Raw genomic sequence first — 7,281 nt, 5'->3', positions numbered from 1 at the left:
GGGGACCCTCTCTCTTCTTAGAGCCATGAAAGATAAGTGGATTCATCCTCACAAAATCTATTAACCTAGATGTCATTGTGCTCTCAACAACATTCACCCTAGGCACCATACTCAAATTCACTTGAGTAGACACGCCTCAAACTAAAGCAAGGAAAGCCTCTCTAATATCCATATCACGCAACTCTGGGGGATCCTCATTACCTCCTTCCACAATAGGGAATTGTTCACCTTGAGCACCTTGATGAACTTGTTCAACTTCCTCATTTTGCTCAACTTGAGGAGGAATCTCCTTTTGCACCTCATTCTCCTTATCTCTCCCAGCCGATGTCCTCCTCGTATTCATATTCCTAGAAAAACAAGGAAAACCATAAGAAAAGATTACTCATAACATTTTACTCTACGACACGACATAGAAGTAGAAAAGAAGAGAAATGCGATCGTCCTATAGCCTGTTGCCCATAGATGTGTCGCGACTCACACCGATGGTAAAAGACTCTGCTAGACGTGACTTGATGATACTTCTTGATTCCTAAAACTACATCCATATCCTATGATCTGATACCAAGCTTGGCATAATCTGAAACCATATCCTAGAAGTTAGGGCCAATCTCGGATTGTGAGACGCTTACTTAACCTCTCGAAGATATTTTACAAGCCCTTACATATTGTACATTGCATATACATAGTGAAAAGTAGTGCGGAACAAAAACTTTTCACTAAACATTTCATAGTCTTAAAAAAACCTCTTTCATATAAAGTCATAGGAAATACTAAGTTTCAACCTTATCAAACTTAAGACACGAAAATACTTGGGACATGGCCCATACTTCAAAATATATAAATACTTAGTCTATTCCAATACTTCCAATTAAACATAAAAGACATTTATGCCATTGAGTCAAATGAGAACATACTTCGACTTTTTTTGAACTATGCTATGATCCAAGTATTCACTTCCTAAATTCTTCTCACCAACCAACAACTCCAGATATATATAAAAGCATGGATTAGTACAACCACATGTACTAAGTATAGCATAAGGCACAAAGATCGTGAAAATGGACGTTTATTCGAAATATGCATCGTTTCATTTAAAAATCATATATTAATAAGAACAATATTTATCAACTTTGAAACACATAAGATACCATTTAAATGATTTAACACAATTTTAGCTAACTTAACAGTGAGCTATATTTACTATACAGTGAATTGCTTCACTGTTAGAGTGAAGTATCTCTTCCTTCCTTTTAACACTGTCTAGCGTGTAGTCTTCTCATTAAAAGTTATCCTAACACCCACTTAAGTAATACAAAGAGAGACCTCCCATACAACCTCCCTAATCATACCTAACTGACCCTCAAAGACACTTATAATAAGACACATACACAATTACAACACATTAAAATATCAACACATAGATAATATGACATTCTCTTTCCAAAGGTTATAAATCGACCTACTTAAGTAAATAAAAAAGATAACTTCCATGATTGACCTCTTCAAGATTACCTAAGTAATACTGAATACTACTTAAGGCTTAGATTATGTCCACATATTTAACCAACTTCTCTAACTAGAGTCATTCTGAAGACTTCCGAAGATAAGACATGAAGAGATCACCCCTTATGCCCTTTTCACACTTTAGCTAACGAATTCTTAAGTCACTGTAGATTAGGTACTCACTCATTTACATACTTCATAACATAAGTCATTAGTTCATTAATTCATTAAGAAATTCATAAATCATATAAAGGACATTCAAGTAATGTTCTTAGACAAGACCTAGGGACTCTAACTAACACCTTCAAAGCCTATTGTGCAATGTCTAGATAGCGTCCTATACCACCACCTAAATTTCATAGAACTTCTTTTATGCTAGTAAATATCCCAAATGATAAGAATAGTCAATAACGAACATAGACCATGATAGCAAGATATGGAGTCCGAAGTTCTGTCCTACTTTGATGAGGTTGTTTTACTTGCCAATGGTAGAACTTACACACATCTCATGTAGGAACATGATTAAGGAATATGAAGGGCATTCTTTATATTACATGATCATTCTTTGGCTAAAACTAATTCCCTTACCATACTCACTCGGTGCTAGCCTTTGTCTCATAGATTAATTCACATTAAGGTTCATATAAAGGGTTCTATATCAAGTTCATAACATAATTACATTTACCCTACCAAAGAGATCCTTTAGGGTTAACCTTTGAATGGCGACAAAGGCTCATTATGACTTTCCAAAGGTTTGATATGATTTCGATCCATCCAATTAACCTTAAGTCCATCCTTCCCTTTCTTTGATGGATACCATTACGACTTCAACATACTTAACCTTACCACTAGGTTCAAGGTTTTCACATAAAAGACACTCTTAACATCATTTAAGTTCTTATGTAATTCATACATTCAAGACTAAGATATTTAATACCTAAGTGAAGATATCACATATTCATGTTCATATATACATCAAGTAACGGACACAAGTCAACCAAGACAGAATACCACATACTTCACCTTAAGTCATAATGCATGCCATTCTAGAAACGCATAAACATAACCATATCATCTTCAAGTCATCCTACCCACTATCATATCATCATCAATGTGACCAACATAGATTAATATAGTCAATTAGAAATAACTAAGACTCAACCCTAAGGCTATACACACAAGGTCATATTCATATTCTAACATGATCACCTCCATAAAATCCATAGAAGAACACTTATACTTTAACATTACTTAAAATTTATATAGGTATCATCATATGTTACATAATAAACGACACAAATAATCACTTTACTTCAAGTAGTACCGACAAGGCCATGATCATCTTATTGCATAAAGTAACGCCGACAAGGCCACATCAATTGAAAGTAAAGCACATAACACCGCCACCATAAGTTGACCATAGCAATCACAAAATAATTGAAGTGTAATTAACATTAAAATAAATGAAATAGGGCAGCTTACCACCACCTCATCCTCGACACCTCAATCCAATTCCAAATCACCTCATTCGATATCACAAGGCCCTAACCCATAGACATAACCAACAATTCAGCGTAATTATAATAATATTCATGAAAATAGGTCATATAAATACATATAAGTTAATATTATATAACCTAGATATCAATTTACTACAATTAATACATCACTGGACAATTCATAGAAATCTACACCATAATTCATCTACATTAGGTCAATATCAAGTAACCCATAACTTAGTCAAAAACTAGGTTCATCCAATTCATGGGTTAATAGGTAATTTAGGTTAAAGTCATCAATTCAATATAAATTTAATCCACGTTTAAAAACAATTTATGCAGGAACCCATGATTGAATCATGAAATTGGACAATTCAACTTTGGAAACTTTAGAAAACTTCTTGAGAGTTGGGATCCTTGATGAAGAGAGTTTCAAGGATAAAATTACATAACTTGATGAACATAATTATTCACTTTGATGAAGAATCTCCACTCAATTCAACAATCCAAGCTCTTCCTCGACTTTGCACTTCCGTGAAGTCTTAGGGAATTCTTAAGGGATTTTGGGGTTTTGATTTGGAAGAATGAAATCTACAAAGTCTCAAACGCTTATATAGACATATAAAATGTCAAAAAGACCCCCTAGGAATCTCCAAACCTTCTATTTGGAAGTGGGGGTGAAATTACAACTTCACCCCTCACTTAACAGTGAAGCTGCGCATAGGACAGAGCCCAAAAGACGGTTGCCCATTGACGGGGCGTAGGTTGTCCTCCACTCCGTCAATGGGTTCAGAGACTGAAAACTGAATGTTTATATACACAAAATAAGTACCAGAGGACGCCCACCACCAATGAGGCGTCGACTAGGCCATTCGCCGTCGTTTGCCATCTGTAGGTGGGACTGCCTTGGGCAGTTTTGGCCACCAACATGGGTCCTTCCTCAATGAACCTTGGATGGTCCTTGGGGATGCTTTCCCAGACGTGTACAACCCAAAAATGATTATATACAAGTTTATAACCTCTCACATGAATTTTATCCGAAACAAAAAATGTAAAACTCAACGAAACATGCTTACACACACATAAGATCGTTTAAATGCAAACCTTTCGAACGTCATGGACGTTCTTGGACATTTGACCTGCAAAACTGCACGAAACTTGATACGCCTCCTATACACATAATAGTAACTCATTTAATGACCTTATAACCTCATAAATCACGAATAAATAGATAGAACCACGTATGAGGTACATAAGTGACTTAGTCGTCGAACGTCTTGGTCGTCCCTTGACGTTTGACTTCTGATTCACCTAAATTCTTAAAAACTGCCTCTATACCATATTATAGACAAATTTTTGACCTTATATCATCATGAACAACATGTTATACTCTAGTTAACCTGAATCATTTTTGGGGCCTTACACATATGGAGTCATGTTTCTTTTGCGTTCAAGGCAAACTTACCACGAAGTTCATATAAATATTTTCCCACTTCCAAGTGAGAAATGGGATTTCATGGAGTAGAACACCCATATTTAGGAGTTAAACCTTCACATATTGATAATTTTGACATTGTGTAACAAATTCCGCTACTCAAGAATCCTATATATTAGATCATCAACATTGGGCACATATAACATTTCATTATACCTCAAGACACCATCCCCTTCCCAAGGAGAATTATTCATTATGTTTACTATGAACTGATTGTTCTCCAAATCCATCAGTAATTGATCAAGGTGTTGCTTAGACTTCACCTCAACCACTAAATATGAGTCGGAGTGATGATGGACCATAAAAACACCATTTGGAGAATATTCCAATCTAGCCAACCTATGCACATCCTTCACTGGGTCTTTCTTGTCTTTTCCTACATGAGACACACTACCCATGGTCATACGACATAGAGTATCCTCAACCACATTGTCTTTGCCAGGGTGGTAGGAACGCTCAGATCATAATCTTTCAACAATTCTAACAACCATCTTTGTAAGAGATTTATCTCTTTTTAAGTAAACACATAATGAAGACTCTTGTGGTTGGTAATACACATCAACATGGACACTATACAAATAATTCCTTCATATTTTACCGCGGCTGTTATTTCAAGATCATGAGTTGGATAATTCTTATCATGCACCTTAAGTTGTCTAGAAGCATAAGCTACTGCTTTCCATGTTGCATAAGAACACATCATAAGACTACTCAGGATGCATCACAATGTACAACGAAGTCCTTGGTATCCTCCGGTAAAGTCAACACCAGAGCAGAGGTAAGCCTCTCTAACAAGATTTGGAGGCTTCTTTCACATGCCAACAACCATTGAAATATCATAATTTTTTGGGTCAAGGCAGTCCGGGGAGATGCAATGGATGCAAAACCATCCACAAACCTCCTATAATATCCCGCTAGAACTAAAAACCTTCTATTGTCGATTGTATTCAATGGTCTAGGCCATTTATTTGCCGCCTAGATTTTCCTTAGATCAACTTCAACTCCACCACTAGAGATTAAACGACCAAGAAACGCCACCAACCTCAACCAAGACTCACATTTGTCATACTTCCCAAATGATTGTTTTTCCTTAAGAACATGCAACACCACTCTCAAATGGTCCATGTGTTCACCCTCATTTATTGAACATACGAAGATGTCATCAATGAAGACAATGAAAAATGAATCTAGGTAAATTCAGAACACCCTATTCATGAGGTACATAAATGCCACCGGGGAATTAGTGAGACCAAAGGACATTACTAAGAACTCATAATGACCATATCTAGTTTGAAATTACGTTTTTGGTATATCCTCACCTCTCACCCTAAGTTTTTGATAGCCTAGTCTCAATTCAATCTTAGAAAAGTAGCTTGCCCCTTAGAGTTGATCAAACAAGTTGTCAATATTTGACCCTTACAATATGGTATAAACACACTTTTGAGATAATTTTACAAGCTTTCAAACAAGAAATGATATGACCTCTATGAATAGAAATTCCCCCTTCCACTGAATACGGGTTCGTTTTGAAAATTGAACTTGACAATTCTTGTTCTACAATCAATGGAAGCAAAACAATCATGATATCAATACATTCCCAAGATTACATCACAATTGACCATATAAAGTTCTACTAATTAAACATAAGTAACTCTATTCAGAAACATTATAGGATATTTTCAATATACCCTTTTTGCAACCACCGACTCACCTACTAGGTTGTTACAATGAAAGGTTCATTTAGAATATCGAGGAAAAAATGAGACTTTCTAGATATCAAGGGAGTAACAAAAGATAATGTAGCCCCCGGATAAAGTAAAGCATAGACATCAATTGAGAAGACTTGTAACATACCAATCACCATATTGGGAGAACTCTGTTGTTCACCCCTAGAGAAAGGTGGATAAAACGATTCTTCTTTACAGAATGCATATTAGTAATACTAGCTTGAGCTTGCCCGCTCCTTTTGCTTGCCCCATTATATTAGGGAAATCCCTATCCTTGTGTCAACTCTTGCAACACCTAAAGCAATTGACCGTCACAACAAGGCAATCACCATAATTCTTCTTGCCACACTTACCACAAGTTGGCTTCTTGGTTGGTGAATAGTCCCTTTTACCTTTTGAGGCTTAGGTTTAGACACACTATCATCACGAGCCTTGGAATATTTGGAAGGACTTGGTTAGAAAACAACTTCTTGAACCTAGGCTTGTCTTAAATTTCAATCCTACTTTTTAAAGAACAACCTTCTTAAGAGCTTGCCTTCTTAGCCTTCCTATTATTCCTTTTTAACCTAGTGTCTTCCACTTGTTGAGCATGAAACATGGCACAATAAATATTCATATTATCATGAACCATTGCCAAATGAAATTCTTCCACCATGTCATCGTATACCCCCGTAAGAAAATGACTCATCTCTTCCCTTGGGTATGAAACCATGGATGGAGCATACTTGGAAAACTTATATACTTCAAATAGTAGTCAAGTACACTCATACCTCCTTATCGAAGGTTGATGAATTCTTCCAACATAGCTTCCCTCATTACTCTAGGAAAGAACCTATCAAGGAAATCCCTCTTGAAAATTTCCCAAGTCACCGTACCACCTCTTAGTGCTATATTATCCCTCCATTGCACGTACCAATTTTGGGACACATCTTTGAGATGATAGGCCGCCTACTCGGCCTTCTCAATTGAGGTCACACCTATAACATTAAGAATCTTATAGACCTCATCGAGGAAATCTTGAGGGTCCTCATCCGAATTTAACCCAAAGAATGTATGT

Source organism: Solanum lycopersicum, chromosome 2, assembly GCF_036512215.1.
Source record: "Solanum lycopersicum chromosome 2, SLM_r2.1".
Classification (NCBI taxonomy): Eukaryota; Viridiplantae; Streptophyta; class Magnoliopsida; order Solanales; family Solanaceae; genus Solanum; species Solanum lycopersicum.
Note: the sequence above shows the minus strand (reverse complement) of the source record.